Source organism: Xenopus laevis, chromosome 8L, assembly GCF_017654675.1.
Source record: "Xenopus laevis strain J_2021 chromosome 8L, Xenopus_laevis_v10.1, whole genome shotgun sequence".
Classification (NCBI taxonomy): domain Eukaryota; kingdom Metazoa; phylum Chordata; class Amphibia; order Anura; family Pipidae; genus Xenopus; species Xenopus laevis.
The window spans coordinates 45861073-45878824 of NC_054385.1; the positions used below are offsets into that span (position 1 = coordinate 45861073).

General features: G+C 36.4%; 1 protein-coding gene across 3 annotated transcripts in view; it reads right to left on the reverse strand.

Annotated features, from left to right (window-relative positions):
• Positions 1-17752, reverse strand: part of diaph2.L (diaphanous related formin 2 L homeolog) — a 774648-nt gene that overhangs the window by 587913 nt on the left and 168983 nt on the right. The gene's annotated exons all lie outside the window — the stretch shown is intronic.

A 17752-nucleotide genomic window follows, 5' to 3' on the forward strand; every position in this document is an offset into this window, starting at 1 on the left:
TATAGTATAGTATGTAAGTCCAAACGGTTACTTATCTCTGGAAAGAAAAGTTCTTAGAATAAAGAAGCATTATTTCATGCTTTATTGTTTGTGGGGAAATAAATTCCGCCCATAAATAAGGTATATATTCTTGCAGAAGACTGGAATAACAGCCTTGCTCTACAATCTTATTATCAAAAGTTCAGCATCATGTTCAAAGAAACAACAAAAACAAAAAAAATAGAACTTCCTGCAGTAACACTGTAAAAAAAAATCAAAAGTGGTTAAACTTGCAAATTACATGAAAAACCTACAAAATAATAGGGCTGAACCATACAAGCAGAAAAAAATAATTGCCCAAAGTTTCTATTCAGTTCTGAAATGCTGTATAGCCAATTGGTCTCATGCGAAGTTCAATATTAGTAGTGTCATCCGTTTATCATTGTTTGTGCACTGGTAAAGGCTAGTGCAGAGGGCTCGCTGCTTCGTAGAAAGGATTGTATTTCTCTCTAATGGTGTTTTATTCCCAACTGTAATCTCAAGCTACAGCCAAAATGACTGGAACATCAAATAAAATGAATGATAGTTCAAAGCAGCTCAGGGAACATAAAAGGTGGTAAAATTATAGAACACAATCCACCTTATTCTAAGAATAACACAACAAAGAGCTTCAGAACAGACTTGCAGTTACTAAAACACAGAAAATAAATATACTTTCGGGGCTTTCGTCAAAGGATAAATACTCTTTGAAAGACACAATCTTCACGCAGGTCACATGTAAAAGCACTCTCTTTGTATCGACAATCAGTAATTAAACTTTGCGTTGAAATCATTTAACCAATGGAATGGTCCATTGCTTCTTTTTCATCTGCAAGTGGCAGGTGTTGATTATTTGAGCTACATTTATTAATGAAATAATTTTTTTTAAATGATCAGTTCTTACCTTGTTACTGTACATAAAAATCTGAGATTTGTAAGAAAGCTAATTTTAACAATCCCAAATACCCTATTGATGGGTTTGTGCGAGGGTAGAAAAAGTGCTGTAATGAAACATTTCTTAGGTCATTGTTTTTATCCACTCGGGGATGTGCAGTTTTTATTGGACCTTCTGACAAGGTCCCAAAGGCTCTTTCGAAACTTCTGCAAAATATGGCCATGATCTCAGTAGAAAATGAGGCCTTCTGTTGGAAGAAATAATTCTAGAACCTGCTCACATGTACACAACCTATAATTCATAAATCTCCAGGAACATAACGCTATTAACAGAGCATAAAGGTTAGTTATAGAAAAAATTCTCCATGTTTGTGGGAGATTACAGTGGGATGCTACAATATTTTAGGGAGGTTTTAATTTTGTATTTTCCATTAGTCAATTCTCTGCAATGATTAACATTACACCATCTAATAAGGAGACCAACATAGAAATGACTAGATATCCACAGAGGAACCCTTAGTTATAACAAAGACCAGAGCAATAAAGGGTAGTTGTTTCCCAAACTTGGTGCTGGATTTTGGTCACAAATACAAAAACAGAGGGAGTGATGATCGAGTTATAACTAGTATGCCTTCAATTATAATGAATCATACAGGTATGGGATCCTTTTTTTTCAGAAACTCAGTATCCAGTAACTCCAAATTAGTAGAAGGCCGTCTTCCATAGATTTTTTTAATGATTTTCTTTCTCTGTAATAATAAAGCAGTACCTTGTATTGATGGTAACTGAACTGCATGGATCCATATTGGTGGTCCAAAAATCCTACTGAGTTTAATATAATGAATGATTTTTAGCAAGCAAATCATTGTGATCTAAATTACACAAAGGTTAATAAGAAACTCTATCTGTCCCTTTATCTTGTCTGTCAAAAATATGTGCTTCTATCTATCTATCTATCTATCTATCTATTATCTATCTATCTATCTATCTATCTATCTATTATCTATCTATCTATCTATCTATCTATCTATCTATCTATCTATCTATCTATCTATCTATCTACTATCTATCTATCTATCTATCTATTATCTATCTATCTATCTATCTACCTATCTATCTATCTATCTATCTATCTATCTTTATCTTAATCTGTACATGTATCAATCCATCTAATATGCTGTGGCATGAGAACAGAGGAGTATAGCAGTATATCCATAATTGTATGATTGATGAACAGCAGCACTGCAAAAGGCCATATTGGTTTGCACAAGTCTGTTTTAGAAGGAACAGTATGCCACAGAGCTAATAAGAGCATCTTTCTTTTAATTTTGAATTACAGGGTGTATGAAGGCTCCAGGCAGTCTGGAGTCACCTCAGGTGATGAAGACCATGAATGTATGAGCCATCAGGAAGGGAAGAAACTAGAGACATTTCCTGAATTACAGTAAGAGCAAAGATTAGTCCACAACCCAAAGTGAAATATAGTCTATTCTGTTGCTTTTAGTATTCAGTGTGTTGATTACCTCACTGACTTTCTCTACATTTGTTCTGGCCAGCCTTTTAACACACATAAATGTAATTAATAAAATGGAAAATATAGGTTAGTTAGATAAACAAGATAACACAAATGTTTAAATTATCTACTGCAACTAAATATATATTTTAAGGAGACAAACTTTGCTATGGATCTATAAAGTATCAATGTTTGGTATAGGAGTTAGATATATTGAAGTAATCGTTTCACCTTGGCTCATGGCAGAAGCTGCACTGTTCAGTCTAGTATTGGACTGTATTTTAACCACCATTATGCATTCAAGTATAATCTCTCTTTCATCAAACAAAAATAGTTTGCTGTCTGTTTGACAAATCATATGTACCCACATCAATCAACCTGTCTAGCCACATCAATCATTTATCGTAGTATGATCATCAAACTAATTGGTACTATAAATATAATTTATGCAAAGCCTAAGGGTACTCCTGTCCATCTTTGTAGTTGACATGTTTTTTTTTTGCAATTCATATCTAAGAAATGTAGCATTTGGCAAGAACATTAAATATCACCTCAAGATGCGGAATCATTCTTACATGAGATCATTGGCATGAATGAACATCAGTCAGTAAACATAAAATGGACATCTTAAAGCTTAAACAAAACCAAAATGACTAGTCTTAAAACAAAAAAATCCCATGGCCTGTACAAAAGAAGTTAAAAAGTTAAATAAAATGAAAAGCATTTGTAAAGATCAATGGAAACACTGTGGCTGAATGTTGACAACTTTATTATTTTTAGGGATTTAAAATGCCAGGGAATTTCTCTACCAGTTGAACTGAAGAAGCTGCTCGGATGAGTAGTGAAACAATTTCAAGATTACTCAGCAAGTCCAGTTGCTTCAGACTTATCAGTTCTCATTACTATGTACATCATACTACAAGTGAACTATTACATTAAAAAGGATATTTACCTTCCATTAAACTGACTTCTGTGCCCTTCTAAAATAGACTCTTGATTACAGATGCTAAAGGATTCCAAGTAATTGATCTCATTGTTATCTAACATATTAAGAAAATTCTGATATCCAGCATTACAATATATTAAACGTAAACAGGGTGAATACAGTGTTTTTGTGGTGTTCAGAACTTTGATTCGTATGACTATCATTTAAGGCGTTAAACAAAAAACAGTTAGTCAGTGTTATCGAAGCAGAACTTTTTGCATCAGTGGGGCTACTGGTCCTAGAAGACTTGAAGAAATATTTATAATTCAATGTGGCTATGTTTGGGCTCAGCTCCAGTTGAACTTTAAACTTAGCAAATGTGGGTAGATGTGGGTATCCACAATTTTTTTTCCTCCCCAAAGAGTTGGTGAGGAACTCAAGCATGAAACATGTTCCTGCATGGTGCAACAAAGTGCTGTGATTTCCCATTTGGTAGAACTTTCAACCAAAACTTGCCTCCAAGCCAGGAAATCAATAATCTTCTGCTTTGAGGCATCTGGAAACAGCATTGTGAGTAGCATGCTGTTCACGAGCAACCGGTTGGAGATCACTGGGGTAGACCATCATTAATTGGGGAAATGTAACTTCCATAGGCATTGTAGACCTTCCACAAATCACTCCCATTTGCATGACCTAATTCTCATTTCCCCATCTTTAATGTAAATGCAGTTTGGATATATGGCTCTGTATTATAAGGCTTTATCTGTGCTATTATACAGGATGACATTAAGGAGTCACGTGCAGTCATTTGCATGTCTCTACCTATAATCCCTTAAGTGAAGTTTAAAGCCTCTTGTTTTTGTATTTGAGGCAGTGCTATGTTTGTAGCATGAGGCATGTAAATATCTTCTAGTTTAAGAAGACTCTTAGTGCATGTCTTGCAGGGGCGTAACTATAGAGGAAGCAGACCCTGCCGCTGCAGGGGGGCCCAGGAGGTAACCAAAAGATTAATAAAATAAAAGTATCTTCCCTGCCAGAGCTCACAGTCCTTACACTGTTATCTAACATAGTCATAGACATGACTTTTTTTTTTTAAATAAAGTGCTATAGAGCAACACAACACCCCTCCTCCTAAAAGATTTATTAAACTGTAGTCACTTTTGTGGATCTTTGGTGTAGGTAAATGTTTTCAATAATTATCATATCTACATAAGGGGGACGATTCACTAAGGGTCAAATATCGAGGGTTAATTAACCCTCGATATTCGACTAGGAATTAAAATCCTTCGACTTCGATTATCGAAGTCGAAGGATTTAGCGCAGATAGTTCGATCGAACGATCGAAGGATAATTCCTTCGATCGAACGATCGAAGGATAATTCCTTCGATCGAACGATCGAAGGATAATTCCTTCGATCAAACGATAAAATCCTCCGAATTGAACGATTCGAAGGATTTTAATCCAACGATCGAAGGAATATCCTTTGATCAAAAAAAGTTAGCCAAGCCTATGGGGACCTTCCCCATAGGCTAACATTGACTTCGGTAGCTTTTAGATGGCGAACTAGGGGGTCGAAGATTTTTTTAAAGAGACAGTACTTCGACTATCGAATGGTCGAATAGTCAAACGATTTTTACTTCGAATCCTTTGTTTTGAAGTCGTAGTCGAAGGTCGAAGTAGCCCATTCGATGGTCGAAGTAGCCCAAAAAAACCTTCAAAATTCGAAGTTTTTTACCTTCGATCCTTCACTCGAAGTTAGTGAATCTGCCCCAAGTTGTTTTGTGAGGTCAAAGTCCAGCACCAGAATTATCACTTTGCTAAAGCAAAACTGACTACAATTTCTATCACTGTTGAGGGAATACTTATATATACTTATCCCATGTATTTATCTGAAGTATATGTATCCCAAAATCGTCACTTCATTTCCTCCAGCCTGGAAAATCTAACTATCTGGTATATCTAGAGAAATCATTTTGAATAGGCGGTGCTCCATCAGTATGTAAAGCATAAACTAGGCATTGCAGGATATCAACCCATTCCCTTCGTATTTTTCTCCATACTGTAAGACATGATTTCAGCTGATATTAACTTAATTATCATTAACTGCATTGCTGGGGCTCAGTGTCTTAGCCCAGTCAATGTTTGGAGTAGAACTGTCTTCTTGTAGTTAACAGTTTGATTGCTAGAAACATTAAGAGAAAACAACTGGATGGGGTCAGGAGATTTGTAAATAATCCCAATGAAATTTATAAAGAAAAAAAAAGCAGAAACCAAATAATAAGACATTTTTTTTTAAAGGAAAAAAAATATTTAATCTAGCTAATACAGTACCCTGAAAAACAATATAAATCTAAATCTGAAAATCCAGTAAAAATCATATTGATCTGAACTGCATGCACCCAAATCAGGTGATATTTTAAAAACATTCACATCCTGAAAACTCTGTAATAGAAGACTATATTTTATATATATCTCCTGCCTGGTGTGTCTACTCATCTACATCTTCACCCAGTATCGATCCTACAGCCTCCTGGTAACAGTCTTATGGCCTGCAAACATCTTGTCCCCATACTGTTACATATTTGATAATGCACAAGACACTTATAGTACAGGCTGCATTTGATCATTATATAAAGCTGGGTCTTGCATATTCTATACACTTGCTGTATGATATAGAAAACAGAAATGTATGTTTTATTCAGCATGAGTCCGTACAAATTTAAATTGAAGATAAAATGTGACTTATTCAGTATGATATTCTGTATTACAGTATCTATGTACAGGACTCTGCATCTCAAAAGACTTTTCCTCAAATAGATTTAGATAAAGATAGCTGGTGAGTATATATTAAGTTTTTATTCTGTCTAATGGGGAAAATCTCCCCCTGTAAATATCTGTTAATATTCAAGCTCGCCTGCATACATACTGTATACTGTTAAAATAACTTTTAATTACATTAAATATACATTAATATACATTAAATATTTTTCTTATTTTTATGTCTTCCAAAACACCTAATTAAAAACTAGGACAGAGAACTCTTTAGTTTTATGTCAACAATCTTTCTTTTCAGTTTTATATTCACAGGATATTTATCTAACACCTGTGTTTTTAATGTTTGTTTACTTATTCCAAGTCCTATCTTTGGGTACCTTCTTTTATCTCTCTTTAATTAAAGCACTTGGAGCATCTCAAAGTGCCCTGTGCTATTTTTTCCCCCCTCAGTCATTCCTCGGTCATTTGTTACTACTTGAGTGGCTAAAAGACTCTCCTGGGGCCTTTTACTGTCACTAAAAGTCTACATTAAAGAACTAAAACCATTTGTTTCCATTTGAATAACATTATGAGAGCTTGAGAAATAGGTCATCTCATCAAGTGTTTGTAGTGTGATTCTCTTATTCACATCTTTCCTTTCACGATATTGATGTAACACTCTCTGTCTGCCAGGCAAACAGGGCAGCCAGCAAGAATGTAGCAGATAATTCATAAAATAGTTTATTGTCATTTTAAATATATGTGCCTCTTTAAGTTTATTGTCATTTTCCAGTGACTGTTCTGTCCCTTGAAACAGACCAATGTAACAAACGCAATAACTTGTTAGTTGGGTTTTTTATTTAAAAAAAAAAACATATATATAATAAAGATATTTCTGATGTGTTATAATTGAACATAACCAGGATCTAATTTTTAAAAGAACATTGAGTAAAATCATTGCTATTAACATTAAGAGACTTCATAGTCAAACATTAGCCTGGCTCAGGACAAGATCCTAGGGCTGTTCACATTATGGGGTAAATGGAGGGTATGCCTAAACAGTTGAGAAACTTAAAGGGAGTGTTCATCTTTGAGATGATGTTTAGTATGATGTAGAGAGTGACAATGTGCAACTGGTTTTCATTTTTTAATTATTTGTGGTTATTTAGTTTTTTATTCAGCAGCTCTCCAGTTTGCAGTTTCAGCCATCTGGTTTCAAGAGTCCAAATTACCCTAGCAACCATATATTGATTTTAATAAGGGTGGACATTAGTGATGGGCGAATTTGGGGAATTTAAAAAAGCGAAAAATTCTCAAAACCGGCGCTGGCGTCTTGTTTTTGATGCCGGCGTCCGTTTTCTACGCCGGCGTCCATTTATTTTGTGATGCCGGCGTCTGTTTTTTTGTGACGCCGGTGAATTTTTGTGGTGGTTTCATGAATTTATTCGCCAGCGGCGAATCACGGGAATTAGTAGTGGACATGGAATATGAATACAGACCATGGGGCAAATTTACATAGGGTCGAATATCGAGGGTTAATTAACCATCAATATTCGACTGTCGAATGTAAATCCTTCCACTTCGAATATCCGCAATTCCTGCGATCGAACGATCGAAGGAAAAATCGTTCGATCGAACGATTAAATCCTTCAAATCGAACGATTCAAAGGATTTTAATCCAGCGATCGAAGGATTTTCCTTCGATCAGAAAATTGTTAGGAAGCCTATGGGGACTTTCCCCATAGGCTAACATTGGCTTCGGTAGGTTTTACTTTGCGAAGTAGGGGGTCAAATTATTTTTTAAAGAGACAGTACTTCGACTATCGAATGGTCGAATAGTCGAACGATTTTTAGTTTGAATCGTTCGATTCAAAGTCGAAGTTGTAGTCGAAGGTCGAAGTAGCCTATTCGATGGTCGAAGTAGCCAAATTCGACCATTCAAAATTCGAAGTTTTTTTTTCTTCTATTCCTTCACTCGAGCTAAGTAAATGGGCCCCCGTATGTTTTTACATTGGGTCAGTTTGGAAACTGGAAAGAATCAGAAAAAGAAGGCAAAAAAAAACCTATAAAAAATAAATAGCTAAGACCGAATGAAAAATTGCTTAGAACTGGTCATTCCATAACAAACTAAAAGTTAACTTAAATGTGAACCACCCATTTAATGATTGTTTCAACGTCAATGTTAATGTTATTTTCTATGTTATTATGTTATAATTATGTTATTTCTCACACATATCAGCAAGTTTCCAGAAATTTACATGGTAGTGTTGGGCAGGGGACAGAAAAACTATAAGACAAGTTTCTGGAATGATATACCAGCATTAAGTTTAACATTAGACTTGCTACAAGCAAAACAATGTAATGTTAATGTACAATCGATTATTGTTTATTCCTTTCAAGTCGGCCCTGTTAGAGGGATTTGAGGACAGAGTTGACAGTCACTGGTGTATTTAACAGCAGGCACCCGAGAGCCAGACCTTGCACAGACACACAGTAATACATTATTAAACCACCTAACAAAAAAGGAAAGCCACACATACCAGACAGAACCCTTTCCGCTAGAAAAATAAAAGAACAAAATCCTAGTTTGAACTTTTTAAAAATAGAATAGTAAATGAAGTGAATGTCCTTTGTGTGAGTTTCGATGTGCCTGGTTGGTTAAACTGACCAGTTTCCTTACAAAGGAATAAGACATTCGTCTGATTGTGGCCAGCAGCAGAGAAGCGATTTTGTGATGTACAATGGGCCTTGCGTCTGCTTTAAACCAGCAATATAATGAAGTTCCTTGAGATCAACTGAAAAAGCAGATTGGACCTTTTACTGCTCAACTTTTCTTAGATTAGGGAAATGAAAACAAGTAACTGGGATCTAGGGGAGGGGCGGCCAAAGGTGAAGACCTGAGCCAATTCACTGTTTATCAATGAGGACTCCTGCATCTGAATGCATCCTCTCCATCACATTCAATAGATTTAGTCTAAGACTTGCAAAGCTAACAAGGATAAAATTCTGCTGCAGTCTAGTATATTTCCTTATACAGTGCAGGCAAGGTAGAATCCAGCACATTATCCTTAGTCAGGTCACTATCTTTTCTACTTATACTTCATGTTCTTTCATCCCAATGCACAATTTGGGGGGGCTACTTGGCATTCATGGGCCCTAGAAGTAACTTTTATTATATAGTAAGCCACAGACCACCTTAAAGATCTTACTTATTCAGTGCTGCAAATGGCCAAGTCAATTTCTAGTAGGATTAACTCAATCACCCTCCCTCTCTGGACACTCTTCCCCTTATATTACATTTACCCTCTCTCTTCTGCTGTTGTTTTCCACTGACCAACCTCCTACTCATCCAGGCTGCCAACTTCATCATGTCTACCCATCTTATTCATATATATAGGAGTCAAATGATCAAAGGTCGTATTTTAGTGGTTTTAGAGGTTTTTGAAACCACAACCAAACTCTCAAACTCTAAAACTACGAATTGTCATGACATTTTTTAAAAAATCAGAAAAAAAAGTATGAACAGAAAATTATGCTGAATGATGTGCTAAAAAAACAGGAATACCTCAAAAAACCTCTAAAAAGAGTTTTTAAGACAATTCCTAGAAGAAAAAAATTGTGAGAACTGCTAAAAGTGCAGCTCCCTTTGACTTCTATAGGACCTCAACAACTTTTACCTGTGGTTTTCGTGGTTTTTACACTTTATAAATCTTGAATTTTAGAGTTTTTTTAAAAAAATGACAAAAAATTTTTTTTTAGAGATTCATGGAATATTTTAAAATTTGATTGTTAGTAAATCACCTCCTTAGAGTGGAAAGTCAAATCTGCCCCATTATGGATCCATTGCTCATCATTAGGACCAGAACGGATTTCATCTTTGAAAACCTTATACCATATCAAGGCCATAACCTTAGGAAACCCGTGCTCTTTTCTGAAGCAAAGTCCATGGATTTGCAGTTGTTTTACCTACGAACACTAGCAACCCAAAGGACTTTACATATTGCTGTTTGTATACAGCTTTTTTTTTCAGGACAGTAATTGCATTTGGCACTAGTGAGTTAATCAATAGTTAAAACATTTTAATAGTGTTGTTCATGAAAAACTAATTGTTCATTAATGTTCATAAAATTATCTTATCAAGTTTGTTGTAATTTAGGTAAAATGATGTGACAGTAGGCTAAAGGCATATTCATTGCATTGCTCTATAATTTAATAATGATACAATATATGAACTTATGTTAGGTAAAAGTAACTGTTCCTTCCATTGTTATCAGAACAATCTATTTCACACTTAATAAGAGCAATCCTTGTAGCTCGGCTTTATATGCTGGAAACCTCAGACTACCTAATGACATCTGGGAGTAGTAAATTAGTTGGGGAGTGAAATGTACATTTTGCAAGGAAAAAGCAATTGCATCCTGAATGTCTCTAACAAGGTTCACATATTGAAGACTGCTAGTTCAGGAAGTCTGTTTACAACTGTGAGTTATGGTATATGCAACGCTTTTTAGAATTATCTGGGAGCTTTATGGACTAATCTGGAGAAATAAAAGTCCTTGCTTTTGGAGCCTACCAGCTCCCAATTATAAAGAAAGTCAACAGTCACATCTTTAGCCGCAGGCAGCCTTGTTGTCTTTACACGTAGCCTAGTGAAGCTCAAAACAACAGAAAATAAACTATCCAATATATATAAAACTGAAATCTGTTCCTCTTAAAATACCTTAGGGATTTTGGATCCACACAGAGAAAAGCGATTACCTACAGCAATGCCAATCATATGTGCAATTTCTAAAATATCTCAGCCTCTGCATCGATATGGCCATAAAACTGTCAGTTTAACCCATCCACTGCAGACTGATGTGAAAGTATGCCATAATAAAGGACCTGGATGAACAATCAGTGCCATTCTGTGACGTAGTACGATACTCTTAGTTTAACTGACAAGGTACGCTGTCTCATGCCACTTTCTATTATCTCAGTCTTCTGTATTCTGAAAAGCTCACACTGAACCCACACTGAGCACCATGCTTGGGGTCATATAAATCTAGGGAACACTGCTGGATTAGATTTCATCAGCCTCTGGGTCCTATTTATAAAAATATCTTTCAGTGTTTGATAAGCTATGCATATACTGGGCCTGGTTTAGGAACTTAAGTTCTATAAGGCACTACCGCCATTACCACAATCGAGTTGACCAGTCATATCTTTGCTTTGATTTTCTAGCTTGTAGTTGGCTGATCAAAGGGAATTGCTGAGTGGTGATTATTGGTATAAATGTGCCCTGCTTTGTGCAACTAGATAAGGCTATGGGACCTGTAAACAAAGTAAAGGCTCTTGCTATTGCACTCATAGATACTCTTGCACATGGCGGGACTGGCAATCTGTCAGTTTGACCGAGGGGCCACTCCCCTTCAACTGCAAGTGGGCTGGTCCATACTGCTATAAACATGAATGGTTTCTGTGGCTGTTATTGAATTTGTACAATAAAAATTACAGTATTAGTTTCTGTTATCTTTTGCCCCAATCCACTTCAGCCACAGCCCTCCCCCTAACCAGTTTACCAAAACCACCCCTAACCACATCATCCAATGACAATCAAGCCATGGACCACCTGCACAACCAAACCTGTACCTACTTTTACTGCTGAATTACAGCAGATCTGTGCACCTCCCCTCCCCTGCCCCCATGTACTTTGTGTGCTCACAAGCCACCCCTAGGTTTACTGGCCAATCAGAGCACAACAACACACTACCTCTTCCTACAATGCTTTCCTGTACAACTGAGTCCATCTCATACCTATACTGCCCAATTAAAGTGCAGCCATGGGCCACCCCCTAGCATAACTGCCTAATTACAGAAGACTGAAGCAGATCAAGCTTTAAATTAGAATTTTGTAGCAATACACTTTAGAAGTACCTGTTCCACATAAACAAACATGGTTCTTGCACCATAAAGAGCCTATAAATTGTAAGCTCTTGTCAGCAGAGCCCTCTAATACTATTTTTATTCTGTAACCCGTTTGTTGTAAATTAATGTATAGCACTGTATAACTTGCTGGTGTTATATAAAGAAATAAATATGATAATTATTAACTGGTGCTGCATGGAGACATATCATGCACATAAATGCACGCTGCTTTGATTTTTTTTTGCCAGGGCTACTTTTTACTCCCAGTCCAGCCCTGCCCTTGGAGTATCTAGGACAGTGGTCCCCAACCAGTCGCTTGAGAGCAACATGTTGCCAGTGCTGGGCTGGGCCCTAGGCGACCCAGCCGGCCACCTCGCTACCCTCCGTGCTTGTGTGGGTGAGTGCCCCCCCCATGCAACACATGTGCATTGCGACGGAGGGGAGATTGCCAGAGGGGAGGGGAAAAACCGAAAGGGAGAGCCCCGGATGGGAAGGGAGAGGGAGGGCAGATGAGATTGCCAGCGGTGAGAAAGCTGGAGGGGAGAGGGATTTGAAAAAGCAGAAGGGGAGGGGAGAGAGCTGGAAGGGAATGGAGAGGGAGTGCGCACATGGACTAGGGGTAGGCAGAAGACAGGCACCTGCCCAGCGCCCCCCCCCCTTTCGTTGCGCCCTAGGCATGTGCCTCTTCTGCCTACCCCAAGTTCCGGCCCAGCATGTTGCCCCATGGATGTTGCTCTCGGTTGCCTCAAAGCAGGTGCTTATTTTTGAATTCCAGGCTTGGAGGCAAGTTTTGGTTTCATAAAAAACATGTGTACTGCCAAACAGAGCCTCCTATGGGTTTGCAGTCCATATAGGAGCTACCAAACAGCCAATCACAACCCTTATTTGGCATCCTCAGACTTTTTATTGCTTATGTTGTTCTCCAACTCTTTTTACACCAAAATGTGGCTCACAGGTAAAAAAGGTTGGGGACCCCTGATCTAGGTCCATTATTACATTATAAAATGTTTGCTCTCTTTCTCTCCACTCTCCACTGAGATTTAACATTAGCAACCAAGGTCACAAGATCACGTGGCAAACTGGGGACACTAGCAGGGTTACATTCACTACATTCACTACATTTAAATGCAATCACATTGCAATGAGCGCAGCTGTGCTAAGTGCATTTATAAAAAGTGTCCCTGAATTCTCAGTTGATCTAGGAACTTTAGGCTAGGGGTTTCTCTATATGAAGTTAAATGAACCCAGGCACTGGTTTTGCAACTACATAAATAGAGAAGCCAAATAGGACAAAACCTGTATTAATTTAACAGAAAAACTATTCAATTTAATGTAATCAGTCTATATCACTTAATACAACAGAAGCATATTTCCCCGCAGTCCCATTGGTTATGACTTTAACCCTTTTTTTTCAAAGCTGACCCTAGATATGAATCTCTTTACAATACAATAAAACTCGAAAATGAGCCAAACCTCAGCGGATAATGGAAGTGCAGCAGTTGCTAGTTAGATTATAGCCTTTTTTTTCCTGAAGTTCATTTAAAAAGAAATCTCAACAGGTTTCCTAACCATTTTAATTGATAATATTGTATCATCTGGAAGGAGCCTCGCTGTCTAGAGATGTCTCTGATGAGTTCTTAGAAATAGGGGCTTGCCCTGTCCATTTCAAGTGTTGTTTAACTCTTAAATACAATCCAGTACATCAATACTAGAAATGTTATTATCTGAAACCCGCTAATAAATGGATTTTATACAATATAAGAAATATTTAATACTATTTTGCTCTTCTACAATTTAAATCACCCCCAAAAAAGCCTACATAGGCTGTTATTTTGATGCATGACTTGCCTTTATTCATCTATTATGTGCATGTTTCTACATGTATAACAGGCTTCTAATGGGCCTTCCTTCCCCCCCCCCATACAATGCATATTTGAAGCAAGCTAATTAATTTATACCCAAAGACCTATTTGTCATTTGCAGGGTAAGAAAACTAAACTGAATTAAAGATGCACTTAATCTTAAAATAGCAATTTACTTATATTTCATTGCTATGCTTTTTGGGGATAATGATGGGTCATCTAGTTGTAATAAATGGACAGCAAGCTGAGAAGGACCCCCATTATTCACTGGAGCACTGATGCCACTGAGGATGCAATTACAGCAGAACTGATGTTAAATAACAAAGTGCACTTGTATGAAACATGAATGTATCATATATTATAAAGCACAGATATAGAAAGTCATCGTAAATGAAGTATTTGCAGTTGTTTTTCAAGACCACTGGGGAAGAGGGTTCTACTGCTTTCCTTGTTTTTGCTGAGCCCATAATATTACCCACTGAAATGTTTGGAAGAATTGTAGGCAAAGGGTAAAGTAAGTCCACCCAAAAAGACACAATGAGCTTAAACACTAACAATGTCATAGTAGTAGACTAAATGTAGACTAAATGAGATAACAATAGCAGAAAGTAAGGGATTTTAATATAATGTTTACTATTTTATTCTAAAATGTTTAATGCACCTTCAGCCTCAAATTACTAAATAAAGACAGTAAAATGTGACAACAAGGTTCTCTCTATTGCCCTGTCATGGTTACATAAGCTTCAGGCATCATGGTTTCCCACTATGGAACGAGGTGACAAGTAAATTGACTCTGCTGATTTCAGCCTGATGGAATTAGTATTCAAGAACCCTTTGCAGTAGTAGTCAAAAGGGCCTAGTTTGGTTACACACATATACCACACAATTATATTATGTAGGTCCTAATGACTTGTTGGAGAGAGTGCAGAGACATGCAAACAAGTTGATAAAAAGAATGGAACAATCACATTATGAGGACAGACTGTCAAGGTTGGGGGTGCTGTCTCTGTAGAAAAGTGGCTTGCAAGTGGAAATGACTACTCTTTATATGAACATTAGAGGGCATTTTCACATAAAAAAGAATGAGGAAAAGGAAGCCATCCCTTTAGACTTGAGGAACTGAATGTTTTTTTACCGTGAGGACAGTGAAACTGTAGAATGCCCGGCCGGGTGATGCTGGGATGGCTGATTATATTAACGGAACTGTTCAGTATAAAAACAAAACTGGGTAAATAAATAGTATGTGCAAAATTAACTATATTACAAACATTTTTTGTTAGCCAAAAATGTAATGTATTTAGAATGGAATGACTGGATGTCTAACATAATCGCATGAACACTGCCTCCTGCTTTGCAGTTCTCTTGGGGGAATATAATATGTTTCATTAGCTAAAACATTTTTTGCAAAGACCACTGTGAATGTTAGCGAGTAGCAACCAAGATTATCATTGTTTGTGTCCTATTTGACTAATTTCAGACTTCAACGACTCCCTTTGTGACCAAAGTATATGAAATAAAATGACTGAATCGCAAGGCGTTTCTTGCAACAAAATATTTCATGAAACTCCAAAGCAGAAGTTAATGCTAACCTTTGCTTAGCAATAATGACCAATGTAATATTTGCCAGAGAATGATTTTACGTTGTGAGCAGCACTAAACATTCACAAAAATGTGATTTTAAAGAATGCTTGCGAATTTAATTACCTGCAGAAACAAATCAATGATTTGAGGGAGGGGGCACATGGGTCATAACTATTTGCTTTTGAATCTGACCTGCATGCAAGCAAAACAGTTATGCCCCATGTGCCCCCATAGTGTTCTGGCTATTACATTAGACATCCAGTCATTTCAGCTTTTATAGATTACATTTTTGGCTAACTAACTATATTAGAAACATTTTTTATTTTGCACAGCCTATCTATTTACCTAGTTTTTATTTTATACTGAACTGTTCCTTTAAGAGTGGTTTGGGTTTTTTATATAAAGACATCCTCTTAACATAACAAAATGTTGACATTCATTCCTAAGTTTTTCTCAAACACACAAATATATATATATATATATATATATATATATATATATATATATATATATATATATATATATATATATATATATATATATATATATATACACTGTTGTATATACAATATATACTGTAATATTATTAGGAGACATACTATACATATACAATAAATACAAAAACCCCTATGACTGTCTTCTGCACAAGTAAATAATTGGAGATGGTGTTATACTCTCATTATCCAAGAACTAAAGTACAAAAAAAAGTATATTTTTGAGGCATAATTTCTGGTTTTGACAAACAGAATTATTTTTCAAGTAATAAACATAATTGTATTGTACTGCAACATTTTTCTTTCAAACCCACAACTTTCATAAATTGACAAGACAAATATGTTTTTCTGTATGAAATGCCTTTTTCCTTTGCTACTTTATAAAAGAGCTCTCTGGCTGTCTTATTGATTCATCTAATTTCATTTTATTTTGTTTTCTGCGCTAGGAAGTGAGAATAAATCAGTCACTGTTAAGAAATTCTGAAGTCTTAGAAGAAGCAAATACTGTAGTTCCACAGATGCATGGCTGTAGACACGCATGAGTGAAGTGACAGTCTTGTTCAAGGGTCTGTGCTAGATATCTGATCTAGAATGCTTGGCAAAACATACTGTATGCACAACAAAAGCTTCTTATTCTCCTTTGAGAGGTAGAGAATATTGTGATGAAGAAAACAGAAAAAGAAGAAAATATCTGAAACTAAAATGTTACTTCTGCAGTAATTGTAGCTTTTGGTTCAACTCAAGAAGATACTTGGTAAGATCATTAAAATGTTTTCTTTACAGAAATGTAAAATTTTCTTGTTTGTGTTAATTGAGTTAATGGTCAAGCAGCTCTAGGAGACATAATGGGGTCTTTGTGCATAACTGAGTTGGGGAGTGGAAAAACTTTTACTAAGCCAATAAAAACTCTTATTCAGGTATGTGGTATTTGAAATAAAATTCAATAACATTCTCCAAAGGTAAGGTGCAAAAGAATACAAATGGCAGTGTGATCAGAGATTAAAATCACAATAGTGGACACTACATGGATACACTTTAAGACACAAAGGTAACTTTAAAATAACTACACAAAGACACAAGGGTATATTATATTATAATAACTACACAAATTGCTAAACCCAATAGTCAGAGTGAACTGCTGTGTAGTAATTGAATACACATTTGGGGGGTTATTTACTAAACTCCAAATGCAAAAATCACGAAAAGTTATTGAATTTGTTTTATAAAATTTGACTTTGAAAAAAATCACAAATTTTTCAGGATTTATTAAACCCCGAGGATGGAAAAGTCCTAATCTGAAAATCCGGCATCTCAGAACTGTCGAGGTTGCATATAAGTCAACGGGCGAAGACCCAATGATTTTTTGATGTGCGCTGGGTTTTTAGCAATACCTCGAAGTTTTCTGAGTTTTCTGGCGAAATTCTGAGTTTTCAGGTGAAAAATCCGAAAAAAATCTTGAAAATCGAATGAAAAAATCTGTTATTACCATTACTCTTCTGTCCTTGGGCCTCATTTATTATGCCTTTGGACACAAGTTCAAATTAAAGGTGAAGACACATGAAACTACTAGTAGCAGCTACTTGTCACGGCTACAAAACGCCAGAAAATACCTTGCCATAGACAATGCTGAGCATTGCCTCTGCTAAAACACATGTAGTGTCTTAGTCAATAATCACTATTGTCTATTTGGAAGCCATGACAAGTAGCTGCTACTAATAGCTTTGTGTATATTCAACCTAAAGGGTGCAAAATGACACGCCTTAGAGCAGAGACACACACTCAGATTCGGGGAGATTAGTCGCC